Source organism: Bufo gargarizans, chromosome 1 (genome assembly GCF_014858855.1).
Source record: "Bufo gargarizans isolate SCDJY-AF-19 chromosome 1, ASM1485885v1, whole genome shotgun sequence".
In the NCBI taxonomy this organism is placed as follows: Eukaryota; Metazoa; Chordata; class Amphibia; order Anura; family Bufonidae; genus Bufo; species Bufo gargarizans.
In genome coordinates this window covers 174,408,707-174,425,744 of record NC_058080.1, presented here as the reverse complement: position 1 = coordinate 174,425,744, position 17,038 = coordinate 174,408,707, and positions in this window count along the sequence as shown.

Genomic DNA, 17,038 nt, shown 5'->3' with positions numbered 1-17,038 from the left:
CATAATCACTTGATGTTTTATGTCCGGTGAATGCCTAATGTTTGGGGCCTGTACTCCCGTGGCCTAAAATAAAAAATTTCTAGGCTCCAGCATGGCACATTTTTAAGAGTTTCAATTTAAGATGCATAAAAAAGGCCCCTGATTAAAATACATATTTTTTGTGGGAATTTTTGCCATTGATCCCCCTCTGGTATGTCACTGTCCATGTTGTGGGACGATTTGTGCACTTCTTGTAAGTATTTGGTGGCTGCAAATATGACCTGAAGGTTTTTCAGGTTCGCCTGCCATTAAAGTGAATGGGGCCAGTTCACGCGATCCAATTCGCGAACCGCCCCGGCTGATGTTCGTCCATCACTATTCATTCGGCTGAGCCATTTTTTTCAGGGAAATAAATGTACCCATACAACAATAGGTAAATGTTAGCCAAACCCATCGATTTTGGTAGGATCAACTGACCCAAAGTTTATGGAACCACCAGCCAGCTGAATTTCAACATGCCACATCCTTTGTTCCCTCAGGAATATAGGCTGTCTAGAAGTGACATATTCCCCTCTCCCCATTGAAAACACATGCATGTTCGTCAGGAGGGATAGCTTCAAGCCAAAATTACCTTGAGCCAAAAGGTTGGTCACGTATATGAGCAGTTTAAGCCTCTGTCAGAACCCTATAGCTTATATTCTGTAGGAGCAAAGCATCATGCATGTCAAAACCCAACTCTCCCTTGGGGGAGAGTTCACAGACCTTTTTGAACATTAGAAAATCAAATGGCTCCATTGCAATCAATGGTTTCAGCCAACATTTATCTAATGTCTTTAGTCAGTGATCCACAAGTCTCAGGTCTAGGCCCTCTCCTGTTATATTATTACACAGTAGAATTTATGAACATTGGTACAGGTTTAGTACAACATCCAAAGTAAATGCTCCATTATGAAGTGCCATCCTAAAAATTGTAAAAGTCTGTCAACTATATTTGTTGTCATGACCTCTTTAAATTTTTAAAGGGGATTTTCATGATTGGGTTTTTCATGATTTTAACTTTTATGAACTGTCCTTAGGATATGCCATCAATATTAGACTGATGGGGATACAACTTCTGGAATTTAGGTTGTGACCTACATTAATTGACAGGTACTGATGTGAGTGTTGACAATCTGTACAGCGCTGCAGAATATGTTGGTCTTATATAAGGACAGAAATACAGTGCATTTTGTTATGTTGTGGCCTTTTATTTAAAAAATAAAATATGTTTTCACTATCATTCTGCCCTCAGTGCCCAATAATGACAAAGTGCAAACAGAATGTTTGAAATCTTTCCAAATTTACTAAAAGCAAATGCACTTACAGAAGTGTCCATACTTTTTTTTTCTTCAATTTAACATCTTTATTGATATACAAACCAAATACACAAAGTAAGTTCAAACTTAATATAATTAATACCATTTTGCCCCTAACCCCATTTCCCCCCAACCCCCCACCCACCCTATGATGCGTCCACCCCCTCTCCCCAACCCCCCCCTAGAAAAAGAAGAGAGAGGAGGGGAGAGGGGAAGAGGAGAGGGGAAAGAGAAGAAGAAGAAAAAAATATATATTATTTGTTATTATCTTCCAAATACAGTCAGATCAGAACTTCCAGCCATCCCATATCTTAATCCATTTCTCTAATACCTCTCTCTGCTTATACAGAATCCGTTCATAGTTTTTAACCTTATTAACAAGATTTATCCAGTTATTTACCTCAGGAGTAGAGTTGAGCGAACACCTGGATGTTCGGGTTCGAGAAGTTCGGCCGAACATCCCGGAAATGTTCGGGTTCGGGATCCGAACCCGATCCGAACTTCGTCCCGAACCCGAACCCCATTGAAGTCAATGGGGACCCGAACTTTTCGGCACTAAAAAGGCTGTAAAACAGCCCAGGAAAGAGCTAGAGGGCTGCAAAAGGCAGCAACATGTAGGTAAATCCCCTGCAAACAAATGTGGATAGGGAAATGAATTAAAATAAAAATTAAATAAATAAAAATTAACCAAAATCAATTGGAGAGAGGTTCCATAGCAGAGAATCTGGCTTCCCGTCACCCACCACTGGAACAGTCCATTCTCAGATATTTAGGCCCCGGCACCCAGGCAGAGGAGAGAGGTCCCGTAACAGAGAATCTGTCTTCATGTCAGCAGAGAATTAGTCTGCATGTCATAGCAGAGAATGAGGCTTCACGTCAGCCACCACTGCAACAGTCCATTGGCATATATTTAGGCCCAGCACCCAGGCAGAGGAGGGAGGTCCCGTAACAGAGAATCTGTCTTCATGACAGCAGAGAATCAGTCTGCATGTCATAGCAGAGAATGAGGCTTCACGTCACCCACCACTGCAACAGTCTATTGGCATATATTTAGGCCTAGCACACAGGCAGAGCAGAGAGGTCCCGTAACAGACGATCTGGCTTCATGTCAGCAGAGAATCAGTCTGCATGTCATAGCAGAGAATGAGGCTTCACGTCAGCCACCACTGCAACAGTCCATTGGCATATATTTAGGCCCAGCACCCAGGCAGAGGAGGGAGGTCCCGTAACAGAGAATCTGTCTTCATGTCAGCAGAGAATTAGTCTGCATGTCATAGCAGAGAATGAGGCTTCACGTCAGCCACCACTGCAACAGTCCATTGGCATATATTTAGGCCCAGCACACACACAGGCAGAGGAGAGAGGTCCCGTAACAGACAATCTGGCTTCATGTCAGCAGAGAATTAGTCTGCATGTCATAGCAGAGAATGAGGCTTCACGTCAGCCACCACTGCAACAGTCCATTGGCATATATTTAGGCCCAGCACACACACAGGCAGAGGAGAGAGGTCCCGTAACAGACAATCTGGCTTCATGTCAGCAGAGAATTAGTCTGCATGTCATAGCAGAGAATGAGGCTTCACGTCAGCCACCACTGCAACAGTCCATTGGCATATATTTAGGCCCAGCACACACACAGGCAGAGGAGAGAGGTCCCGTAACAGAGAATCTGTCTTCATGTCAGCAGAGAATTAGTCTGCATGTCATAGCAGAGAATCAGGCTTCACGTCACCCACCACTGCAACAGTCCATTGGCATATATTCAGGCCCAGCACCCAGGCAGAGGAGGGAGGTCCCGTAACAGAGAATCTGTCTTCATGTCAGCAGAGAATTAGTCTGCATGTCATAGCAGAGAATGAGGCTTCACGTCAGCCACCACTGCAACAGTCCATTGGCATATATTTAGGCCCAGCACACACACAGGCAGAGGAGAGAGGTCCCGTAACAGAGAATCTGTCTTCATGTCAGCAGAGAATTAGTCTGCATGTCATAGCAGAGAATGAGGCTTCACGTCAGCCACCACTGCAACAGTCCATTGGCATATATTCAGGCCCAGCACCCAGGCAGAGGAGGGAGGTCCCGTAACAGAGAATCTGTCTTCATGTCAGCAGAGAATTAGTCTGCATGTCATAGCAGAGAATGAGGCTTCACGTCAGCCACCACTGCAACAGTCCATTGGCATATATTTAGGCCCAGCACACACACAGGCAGAGGAGAGAGGTCCCGTAACAGAGAATCTGTCTTCATGTCAGCAGAGAATTAGTCTGCATGTCATAGCAGAGAATGAGGCTTCACGTCAGCCACCACTGCAACAGTCCATTGGCATATATTTAGGCCCAGCACACACACAGGCAGAGGAGAGAGGTCCCGTAACAGACAATCTGGCTTCATGTCAGCAGAGAATTAGTCTGCATGTCATAGCAGAGAATGAGGCTTCACGTCACCCACCACTGCAACAGTCCATTGGCATATATTTAGGCCCAGCACCCAGGCAGAGGAGGGAGGTCCCGTAACAGAGAATCTGTCTTCATGTCAGCAGAGAATTAGTCTGCATGTCATAGCAGAGAATCAGGCTTCACGTCACCCACCACTGCAACAGTCCATTGGCATATATTCAGGCCCAGCACCCAGGCAGAGGAGGGAGGTCCCGTAACAGAGAATCTGTCTTCATGTCAGCAGAGAATTAGTCTGCATGTCATAGCAGAGAATGAGGCTTCACGTCAGCCACCACTGCAACAGTCCATTGGCATATATTTAGGCCCAGCACACACACAGGCAGAGGAGAGAGGTCCCGTAACAGAGAATCTGTCTTCATGTCAGCAGAGAATTAGTCTGCATGTCATAGCAGAGAATGAGGCTTCACGTCAGCCACCACTGCAACAGTCCATTGGCATATATTTAGGCCCAGCACACACACAGGCAGAGGAGAGAGGTCCCGTAACAGAGAATCTGTCTTCATGTCAGCAGAGAATTAGTCTGCATGTCATAGCAGAGAATCAGGCTTCACGTCACCCACCACTGCAACAGTCCATTGGCATATATTTAGGCCCAGCACACACACAGGCAGAGGAGAGAGGTCCCGTAACAGAGAATCTGTCTTCATGTCAGCAGAGAATTAGTCTGCATGTCATAGCAGAGAATCAGGCTTCACGTCACCCACCACTGCAACAGTCCATTGGCATATATTCAGGCCCAGCACCCAGGCAGAGGAGGGAGGTCCCGTAACAGAGAATCTGGCTTCATGTCAGCAGAGAATCAGTCTTCATATCATAGCAGAGAATCAGGCTTCACGTCACCCACCACTGTAAGAGTCAATTTTCATAAATTTAGGCCCAGAATCCAGGCAGAGGAGAAAGGTCCCGTAACAGACAATCTGGCTTCATGTCAGCAGAGAATCAGTCTTCATATCATAGCAGAGAATCAGGCTTCACGTCACCCACCACTGCAACAGTCCATTGGCATATATTTAGGCCTAGCACACAGGCAGAGCAGAGAGGTCCCGTAACAGACAATCTGGCTTCATGACAGCAGAGAATCAGTCTGCATGTCATAGCAGAGAATCAGGCTTCACGTCAGCCACCACTGCAACAGTCCATTGGCATAAATTTAGGCCCAGCACCCAGGCAGAGGAGAGAGGTCCCGTAACAGACAATCTGGCTTCATGTCAGCAGAGAATTAGTCTGCATGTCATAGCAGAGAATCAGGCTTCATGTCAGCCACCACTGCAACAGTCCATTGGCATATATTTAGGCCTAGCACACAGGCAGAGGAGAGGTTCATTCAACTTTGGGTAGCATCGCAATATAATGGTAAAATGAAAATAAAAATAGGATTGAATGAGGAAGTGCCCTGGAGTCCAATAATATATGGTTATGGGGAGGTAGTTAATGTCTAATCTGGACAAGGGACGGACAGGTCCTGTGGGATCCATGCCTGGTTCATTTTTATGAACGTCAGCTTGTCCACATTGGCTGTAGACAGGCGGCTGCGTTTGTCTGTAATGACGCCCCCTGCCGTGCTGAATACACGTTCAGACAAAACGCTGGCTGCCGGGCAGGCCAGCACCTCCAAGGCATAAAAGGCTAGCTCTGGCCACGTGGACAATTTAGAGACCCAGAAGTTGAATGGGGCCGAACCATCAGTCAGTACGTGGAGGGGTGTGCACACGTACTGTTCCACCATGTTAGTGAAATGTTGCCTCCTGCTAACACGTTGCGTATCAGGTGGTGGTGCAGTTAGCTGTGGCGTGTTGACAAAAGTTTTCCACATCTCTGCCATGCTAACCCTGCCCTCAGAGGAGCTGGCCGTGACACAGCTGCCTTGGCGACCTCTTGCTCCTCCTCTGCCTTGGCCTTGGGCTTCCACTTGTTCCCCTGTGACATTTGGGAATGCTCTCAGTAGCGCGTCTACCAACGTGCGCTTGTACTCGCGCATCTTCCTATCACGCTCCAGTGCAGGAAGTAAGGTGGGCACATTGTCTTTGTAGCGTGGATCCAGCAGGGTGGCAACCCAGTAGTCCGCACAGGTTAAAATGTGGGCAACTCTGCTGTCGTTGCGCAGGCACTGCAGCATGTAGTCGCTCATGTGTGCCAGGCTGCCCAGGGGTAAGGACAAGCTGTCCTCTGTGGGAGGCGTATCGTCATCGTCCTGCCTTTCCCCCCAGCCACGCACCAGTGATGGACCCGAGCTGCGTTGGGTGCCACCCCGCTGTGACCATGCTTCATCCTCATCCTCCTCCACCTCCTCCTCATCCTCGTCTTCCTCGTCCTCCAGTAGTGGGCCCTGGCTGGCCACATTTGTACCTGGCCTCTGCTGTTGCCAAAAACCTCCCTCTGAGTCACTTCGAAGAGACTGGCCTGAAAGTGCTAAAAATGACCCCTCTTCCTCCTCCTCCTCCTCCTCCTCCTCCTGGGCCACCTCCTCTTCCATCATCGCCCTAAGTGTTTTCTCAAGGAGACATAGAAGTGGTATTGTAACGCTGATAACGGTGTCATCGCCACTGGCCATGTTGGTGGAGTACTCGAAACAGCGCAACAGGGCACACAGGTCTCGCATGGAGGCCCAGTCATTGGTGGTGAAGTGGTGCTGTTCTGTAGTGCGACTGACCCGTGCGTGCTGCAGCTGAAACTCCACTATGGCCTGCTGCTGCTCGCACAGTCTGTCCAGCATGTGCAAGGTGGAGTTCCACCTGGTGGGCACGTCGCATATGAGGCGGTGAGCGGGAAGGCCGAAGTTACGCTGTAGCGCAGACAGGCGAGCAGCAGCAGGATGTGAACGCCGGAAGCGCGAACAGACGGCCCGCACTTTATGCAGCAGCTCTGACATGTCGGGGTAGTTGTGAATGAACTTCTGCACCACCAAATTCAGCACATGCGCCAAGCAAGGGATGTGCGTCAAATTGGCTAGTCCCAGAGCTGCAACGAGATTTCGCCCATTATCACACACCACCAGGCCGGGCTTGAGGCTCACCGGCAGCAACCACTCGTCGGTCTGTTGTTCTATACCCCGCCACAACTCCTGTGCGGTGTGGGGCCTGTCCCCCAAACATATGAGTTTCAGAATGGCCTGCTGACGTTTACCCCGGGCTGTGCTGAAGTTGGTGGTGAAGGTGTGTGGCTGACTGGATGAGCAGGTGGAAGAATTGGAGGAGGAAGCCGAGAAGGAGGAGATGGCAACAGGAGGCAAAGAATGTTGCCCTGCGATCCTTGGCGGCGGAAGGACGTGCGCCAAACAGCTCTCCGCCTGGGGCCCAGCTGCCACTACATTTACCCAGTGTGCAGTTAGGGAGATATAGCGTCCCTGGCCGTGCTTACTGGTCCACGTATCTGTGGTTAGGTGGACCTTGCTACAGATGGCGTTGCGCAGTGCACACTTGATTTTATCGGATACTTGGTTGTGCAGGGAAGGCACGGCTCTCTTGGAGAAGTAGTGCCGGCTGGGAACAACATACTGTGGGACAGCAAGCGACATGAGCTGTTTGAAGCTGTCTGTGTCCACCAGCCTAAATGACAGCATTTCATAGGCCAGTAGTTTAGAAATGCTGGCATTCAGGGCCAGGGATCGAGGGTGGCTAGGTGGGAATTTACGCTTTCTATCAAATGTTTGTGAGATGGAGAGCTGAACGCTGGCGTGTGACATGGTTGAGACGCTTGGTGACGGAGGTGGTGGTGGTGGTGGTGGTGGTACATCCCCTGTTTGCTGGGCGGCAGGTGCCAACGTTCCTCCAGAGGCGGAGGAAGAGGCTGAGGCGGCAGCAGCAGAATAGGCCGAGGCGGCAGCAGCAGAAGAGGTAGCAGGGGGAGCCTGAGTGACTTCCTTGGTTTTAAGGTGTTTACTCCACTGCAGTTCATGCTTTGCATGCAGGTGCCTGGTCATGCAGGTTGTGCTCAGGTTCAGAACGTTAATGCCTCGCTTCAGGCTCTGATGGCACAGCGTGCAAACCACTCGGGTCTTGTCGTCAGCACATTGTTTGAAGAAGTGCCATGCCAGGGAACTCCTTGAAGCTGCCTTTGGGGTGCTCGGTCCCAGATGGCGGCGGTCAGTAGCAGGCGGAGTCTCTTGGCGGCGGGTGTTCTGCTTTTGCCCACTGCTCCCTCTTTTGCTACGCTGTTGGCTCGGTCTCACCACTGCCTCTTCCTCCGAACTGTGAAAGTCAGTGGCACGACCTTCATTCCATGTGGGGTCTAGGACCTCATCGTCCCCTGCATCGTCTTCCACCCAGTCTTGATCCCTGACCTCCTGTTCAGTCTGCACACTGCAGAAAGACGCAGCAGTTGGCACCTGTGTTTCGTCATCATCAGAGACATGCTGAGGTGGTATTCCCATGTCCTCATCATCAGGAAACATAAGTGGTTGTGCGTCAGTGCATTCTATGTCTTTCACCGCTGGGGAAGGGCTAGGTGGATGCCCTTGGGAAACCCTGCCAGCGGAGTCTTCAAACAGCATAAGAGACTGCTGCATAACTTGAGGCTGAGACAGTTTCCCTGGTATGCATGGGGGTGATGTGACAGACTGATGGGGTTGGTTTTTAGGCGCCATCTGTGCGCTTTCTGCAGAAGACTGGGTGGGAGATAATGTGAACGTGCTGGATCCACTGTCGGCCACCCAATTGACTAATGCCTGTACCTGCTCAGGCCTTACCATCCTTAGAACGGCATTGGGCCCCACCATATATCGCTGTAAATTCTGGCGGCTACTGGGACCTGAGGTAGTTGGTACACTAGGACGTGTGGATGTGGCAGAACGGCCACGTCCTCTCCCAGCACCAGAGGGTCCACTAACACCACCACGACCATGTCCACGTCCGCGTCCCTTACTAGATGTTTTTCTCATTGTTATGGTTCACCACAACAACAAATATATTATTTGGCCCAATGTATTGTATTCAAATTCAGCGGGATATAAATTTGAGGCCTAGTATTTAGGCGCTGGGTGACCGGTATGGATTTAGTGACAGAATTAGACTTGGAAATGCACAGAAGCGTGTGTGTGAAGTTATTCTGAATGACCCTATGTGCACCTTGAATATTATATACCCTTTTAGGGATAGATTTCAAATAGCTCTGATATAGCAGAAACCACTAAATTATGAAATTGCTAAATTGGGAATTGTATTTCAACCCAGAACAAAAAATGTGCTTTGACGGACACTAAATATCTTGCCCAGCAACAACAGTACAGCGGTAACGAGAGATTTAGCGGGATATAAATTTGAGGCCTAGTATTTAGGCGCTGGGTGACAGGTATGGGTTTAGTGACAGAATTAGACTTGGAAATACACAGTAGCGGGTGTGTGTGAAGTTATTCTGAATGACCCAATGTGCACCTTGAATATTATATACCCTTTTAGGGATAGATTTCAAATAGCTCTGATATAGCAGGAACCACTAAATTATGAAATTGCTAAATTGGGAATTGTACTTCAACCCAGAACAAAAAATGTGCTTTGACGGACACTAAATAACTTTCCCAGCTACAACAGGACAGCGGTAACGAGAGATTTAGCGGGATATAAATTTGAGGCCTAGTATTTAGGCGCTGGGTGACCGGTATGGATTTAGTGACAGAATTAGACTTGGAAATGCACAGAAGCGTGTGTGTGAAGTTATTCTGAATGACCCTATGTGCACCTTGAATATTATATACCCTTTTTGGGATAGATTTCAAATAGCTCTGATATAGCAGGAACCACTAAATTATGAAATTGCTAAATTGGGAATTGTACTTCAACCCAGAACAAAAAATGTGCTTTGACGGACACTAAATAACTTTCCCAGCTACAACAGGACAGCGGTAACGAGAGATTTAGCGGGATATAAATTTGAGGCCTAGTATTTAGGCGCTGGGTGACCGGTATGGATTTAGTGACAGAATTAGACTTGGAAATGCACAGAAGCGTGTGTGTGAAGTTATTCTGAATGACCCTATGTGCACCTTGAATATTATATACCCTTTTTGGGATAGATTTCAAATAGCTCTGATATAGCAGGAACCACTAAATTATGAAATTGCTAAATTGGGAATTGTACTTCAACCCAGAACAAAAAATGTGCTTTGACGGACACTAAATAACTTTCCCAGCTACAACAGGACAGCGGTAACGAGAGATTTAGCAGGATATAAATTTGAGGCCTAGTATTTAGGCGCTGGGTGACAGGTATGGGTTTAGTGACAGAATTAGACTTGGAAATACACAGTAGCGGGTGTGTGTGAAGTTATTCTGAATGACCCTATGTGCACCTTGAATATTATATACCCTTTTAGGGATAGATTTCAAATAGCTCTGATATAGCAGAAACCACTAAATTATGAAATTGCTAAATTGGGAATTGTACTTCAACCCAGAACAAAAAATGTGCTTTGACGGACACTAAATAACTTTCCCAGCTACAACAGGACAGCGGTAACGAGAGATTTAGCGGGATATAAATTTGAGGCCTAGTATTTAGGCGCTGGGTGACAGGTATGGGTTTAGTGACAGAATTAGACTTGGAAATACACAGTAGCGGGTGTGTGTGAAGTTATTCTGAATGACCCAATGTGCACCTTGAATATTATATACCCTTTTAGGGATAGATTTCAAATAGCTCTGATATAGCAGAAACCACTAAATTATGAAATTGCTAAATTGGGAATTGTATTTCAACCCAGAACAAGAAATGTGCTTGAACGGACACTAAATAACTCGCCCAGCTACAGCACTAAGGACAGATTTAGCGGGATATAAATTTGAGGCCTAGTATTTAGGCGCTGGGTGACAGGTATGGGTTTAGTGCCAGAATTAGACTTGGAAATACACAGTAGCGGGTGTGTGTGAAGTTATTCTGAATGACCCAATGTGCACCTTGAATATTATATACCCTTTTAGGGATAGATTTCAAATAGCTCTGATATAGCAGAAACCACTAAATTATGAAATTGCTAAATTGGGAATTGTATTTCAACCCAGAACAAGAAATGTGCTTGAACGGACACTAAATAACTCGCCCAGCTACAGCACTAGGGACAGATTTAGCTGGATATAAATTTGAGGCCTAGTATTTAGGCGCTGCGTGACAGGTATGGGTTTAGTGCCAGAATTAGACTTGGAAATACACAGTAGCGGGTGTGTGTGAAGTTATTCTGAATGACCCAATGTGCACCTTGAATATTATATACCCTTTTAGGGATAGATTTCAAATAGCTCTGATATAGCAGAAACCACTAAATTATGAAATTGCTAAATTGGGAATTGTATTTCAACCCAGAACAAGAAATGTGCTTGAACGGACACTAAATAACTCACCCAGCTACAGCACTAGGGACAGATTTAGCTGGATATAAATTTGAGGCCTAGTATTTAGGCGCTGGGTGACCGGTATGGATTTAGTGACAGAATTAGACTGGGATATGGCCAAAAAATAAACAGACTATTGCTGGTTAAATGCACTTGGTGTGACAGCTTCACCCTGATGTAGGCTTTAGCCAAAAAACAACCACACCATTGAGGGTTAAATGCACTTGGTGACAGGCGCAGCTTGCCCCTGATTTAGTATATGGCCAAAAAATGAACAGACTATTGCTGGTTAAATGCACTTGGTGTGACAGCTTCACCCTGATGTAGGCTTTAGCCAAAAAACAACCACACCATTGAGGGTTAAATGCACTTGGTGACAGGCGCAGCTTGCCCCTGATTTAGTATATGGCCAAAAAATGAACAGACTATTGCTGGTTAAATGCACTTGGTGTGACAGCTTCACCCTGATGTAGGCTTTAGCCAAAAAACAACCACACCATTGAGGGTTAAATGCACTTGGTGACAGGCGCAGCTTGCCCCTGATTTAGTATATGGCCAAAAAATGAACAGACTATTGCTGGTTAAATGCACTTGGTGTGACAGCTTCACCCTGATGTAGGCTTTAGCCAAAAAACAACCACACCATTGAGGGTTAAATGCACTTGGTGACAGGCGCAGCTTGCCCCTGATTTTGTATATGGCCAAAAAATGAACAGACTATTGCTGGTTAAATGCACTTGGTGTGACAGCTTCACCCTGATGTAGGCTTTAGCCAAAAAACAACCACACCATTGAGGGTTAAATGCACTTGGTCGCAGCTTGTGCTGGCGCACCACAAGACACAAAATGGCCGCCGATCACCCCAGAAAAATGTGACTGACAAACGGTCTGTGCAGCCTAAAAACAGTGAGCAATTGAGGATCAGCAGCTCAATGATCCACAGCTGCAGATCGATCAGTTAATCAAGTCCTTTGGAGGAGTTAATCTGCCTAATCTCGCCCTACTGTCGCAGCCGCAACCTCTCCCTACGCTAATCAGAGCAGAGTGACGGGCGGCGCTATGTGACTCCAGCTTAAATAGAGGCTGGGTCACATGGTGCTCTGGCCAATCACAGCCATGCCAATAGTAGGCATGGCTGTGATGGCCTCTTGGGGCAAGTAGTATGACGCTTGTTGATTGGCTGCTTTGCAGCCTTTCAAAAAGCGCCAAGAAAGCGTCACAAAAGCGCGAAGAAAGCGACGAACACCGAACCCGAACCCGGACTTTTACGAAAATGTCCGGGTTCGGGTCCGTGTCACGGACACCCCAAAATTCGGTACGAACCCGAACTATACAGTTCGAGTTCGCTCATCCCTACTCAGGAGTATGATAAATATTGAATTGTGTTAGAACATGATTACAATTGTGAAATAGTACATCTGGGTTAGTAAAAATGCTTCCCCACCCTACCAGTTGTATATTTGGGCAATCCTTCTCCCAGGCCCTTTGTCCCGGTGATTGTGTCTCACCAAATCGTGACTTAAGTAGTAGTTTAGATATATATTTGAAATCTTCATTCTTAGTGATATCTTCCCTTACCACTCATTTAGCGGAGAAGAATTATCTATTTCTAACAGTGATTTATCATCCAAACTAAAAAGTGCAGAACGAAGCTGAAAATACCGGAACCAAGAAAGGTTCTCTACATTATGTGATAATTCTACAAACGACTTAATCTCTCTATTCTTAACAACCTGTGTGATATAAAGAATCCCATTCTTTTGCCAGAGATTGCTGTACCCTCTAGGATGTGTAAGTGAATATTATGCCAAAGAGGCGTGAATATAAGTGATCCCTTTACCCTCATCCATCCTCTAGTGGTAGCCCACATTTTTTATAATGTTTTTGTGGTCTCTTTATGACCCTGATCTCTGTTAATCAATAGCCCTGATTCCAGGAGCGTAAATATGTTATTATGTGAGGAGCTTCTTACCAAGCTACTTAAAAAAGTACTATTTTGCCATTCAAAACACATCCATAGCTGAGCAGCAATGAAATAGCCTTTGAAGCATGGGAGATTTAAACCCCCCTGCTCCAGAGGTTTATATAGATATTCCAATTCCAGTCTCACACGTTTCCTTCCCCAGACTAGGTCATTAATTATTCTTTTCATAAGTTTAAAATATTTATCCTCTATCTAAATAGGTATATTCCTAACAACATAGAGGAATCGAGGTAGAATCACCTTCTTGACCAGTGAGACTCGGTGAGCTCTAGATAAAGGGAGTCTCAACCAAATCCCTATTTTTTCAGTGGGATCAGATTGAGTTGTAGAGAGTTTTCAACCTTGGGAGATATCATCATACCCAAGTATTGGAAAGTGTCGACAACGTCTAGTTGGGTTATCGTGGATTCCATTTGGGACACCGGATCTAATGGCATCAAAATTGTCTTTGACCAGTAATATCTAGGCCTGATACCTCACCAAATAGTTTAACCATGCGGATAATTCTTGGGACAATTATTTTTGTATTATCTATGAAAAAAACATCATCCCCATATAAAGAAATACGATCCTCCGCGCCTAATATTCCAAATCCTTTAATTTGTACGTCCTGCCTAATAGCCAGAGCCAAAGGCTCAGTATAAATATCAAATAAGAGTGGTGATAGTTGGCAGCCCTGGCGAGTACCTCTGCTTAAGTCAAACCTACCAACAAGAATGAACTGAGATTAAAAGGGTATATCAATAAAAATAAATCCTTTATTGAATAAATGACACATAAACGAGACATGAGACAACAGATAAAAAATGGCTACATCTGAGGAGGCATAATAGCACAATTGAAACATGGGGGGAGGGGATGAAGTATGAAATATAAAAAAGGAGGTAGAAAAAAGGAAGGAGTACAATACCTCACTGATTTCTGCATGTGTTTCTGTAACCACAAATATTCAGTATATAGGGGTAAAAAAGCCCCTTGAAAGTACTAACGTGCAAGTGCTAAATGGCAAAACACCATATCAATAAATGGTTACAGATTACACCGCGACATATGGATGTGTAATGGTTCCAAAATATGGGACCATACAACAGCCAACAAAAAGTTAAAGTGCAAGTGCATAAGAAGTCACCATATCAATGGTCAAATATCACAATTATAACTGTGGTGACAACTTAAACCTCCATATACATACAAATATGGCTCAGGTGCACAGTAAACATCCACCTGTGGATAACCCACGTGGGTATAACTAAACACCTAGAGCCCGTAAACACATCCCTCAAAGTCCACAACAATATAGCATATCTACATACCCATGATATGGGGATATACACCGTAGGAGAGCCACGTAACCCTGACGTGTGTTTCGGGTTTTTTCTACCTCCTTTTTTATATTTCATACTTCATCCCCTCCCCCATGTTTCAATTGTGCTATTATGCCTCCTCAGATGTAGCCATTTTTTATCTGTTGTCTCGTGTCTCATTTATGTCATTTATTCAATAAAGGATTTATTTTTGATGATATACCCGTTTAAAGGAAACCTGTCACCATGATTTTGCGCATAGAGCTGGGGACATGGGCTGCTAGATGGCACATCTGCAATACCCAGTCCCCATAGCTCTCTGCTCTTTTATTGTGTTAAAAAACTGTTTTGATTGATATGCAAATGACCTGATATGAGTCCTGTATCCGGAGATGAGTCAAGCGGAAAGGAGCCCAGCACCGCCCCGCGTCCTCCGAATCTCCTCCTTGCTGGCTGACGTCACAGAGCTGGAGCGCCAAAATCTCGTGATGCGCGAGCTAGCGCATGCGTAGTTCGTTCCCTGTGCTGATGCCAGTACAGGGAATGAACATGATGCCGACACTGCGCATGCGCTAGCTTGCGCATCGCGAGATTTTGGCGCTCCAGCTCTGTGACGTCAGCCAGCAAGGAGGAGATTCAGAGGACGCGGGGCGGTGCTGGGCTCCTTTCCGCTTGACTCATCTCCGGATACAGGACTCATATCAGGTCATTTGCATATCAATCAAAACTGTTTTTTAACACAATAAAAGCGCAGAGAGCTATGGGGACTGGGTACTGCAGATGTGCTAGCGGCCATCTAGCAGCCCATGTCCCCAGCTCTATGCGCAAAATCATGGTGACAGGTTTCCTTTAATCTCAGTTCATTCTTGTTGGTTGGTGTATTCATGTACACTGAGTGGGTTTCTACTTACTCTTTCAGGGTCTATTTAACATAGTCTATTTAATTACCGTTTATGTGTATGTCTATGTTTTGTGTAACCTATTTGTTATAATTAAGTCAAACCTAGTAGGGAGGCTCCCATTGATACTCAACTGAAGCGTGGGGGATCTGTAGAGTAATTTAATCATAATAATGAATCTCTCCCCAAAGCCCATCCTGGCCAGAACCCTCCATAGGAATCGCCACTCCACCCTGTCAAAGGCCTTAGAGGCATCCAATGACAGGATGGAGCGAGCAGATCCCCCAGGAGCCTGTATATTAGCGAAGAGCCGATGGAGATTGTGATGAGTACCCTTATTTGGAATGAAACCATTCTGGTCCGGATGGACTATGGAGGAGATGACCCCGGAGAGTCTTGTGGCCATCCGTATTCAGCAGTGAGACCCCAAATCTGTGGGGTCCTTACCTTTTTTTGGAATTAGTATTATTACAGCTTCCAACATTGAACCCGGCAAGTTCCCCTCCTCCACCGATTCAGCAAGGACCCCCAACAGTCTAGGGAAAATAACCTCCTTATATTTGCTATAAAATTAATGTGGAAGTCCGTCTGAACCGGGGTGGAATTACCCAAGCATAATTTAATTGCAGAAGTGTCCATACGTAACACGTTCTCGACCCAGGACCAGAATGCTCGTCCTAACTGCGCAGTACTTAAAGGCTATGTACACCTTTGGGGGCAATTTTTTTTTACTATTGCATTATTACTCATTATAATTATTTTGAGATAAAATTATTTCATTTGCTCTTTATTAACAATATGGAATCATTTTTTTTCTGTACAGAGGTGACATGCTCTACTAGCTGCCTGTGGAGTTTTTGTCTTTTCCGTCATTTGGAGAGCAGACTGGCTCCTTATCTCTGCTCTCTCACATTAAAAACGCTCTCATTATAGCTTAGTTCTTATCAGTAAGTATTTGTGACCTCTAAGTAGTTTAGAGATAAGGGAAATTAGATGACCAGCACAAAGTGAAAGTGAAAGCACTGGTCACAGAGTTAGAAAAACAGTTAACCCTTTCTGACTGAACAGACCAATATTTTTAATAAAGGCCAATTGAAAATAGGATTTGTAGCCAATAATAAGTTAAATTCAAAGGTGTACATAGCCTTTAGCTCCTTAGGACGAGCATTTTCATCCTAGGGTTAAAAAACTGCCCCACACGCGCTGTCTCGATCAGTAGCTCGGGCCCGGCTGTTACTGACAGCTTGGCCCCTGCTGTATCCGCCAGCATCGGTGAAAACACAGATGCCAGCGGATTAACTTCCTGTATGCCATAGTCATGCAGACCGCTGCATACAGGGGGCTTGCGGTGGTCTGCGCCAGCATTTACTTCCCCATCCAGTCCCCGTGCTGCGGTGACAGGGACCTGATGGTTGCTATGGCAGCCCCAATGCCAACACAACCCGCTATGGAAGCCTAGGAAATCCAGCCCCCAGGTAGGGTCTCCTAGGTAACTGTCAGCGTCTTACACTGTAAGACACTAACAGTTCAATGCAGCACAATACAGCATGTATTGTACTGCATTGAAACAGAGATCAGACCCTAAAATGTTGCAGTCCCATAGTGGGACATAAGTTAAAAGTGAAAAAAAGTGTTTAACCATATAAAATTAAAGGTTTCAAGTAAAAAAAAAAAAAAACAGCGCCCTTTCACATAATCAAGTCAAGTACAACAAAAAATAATAATTAAGAATATATATATTG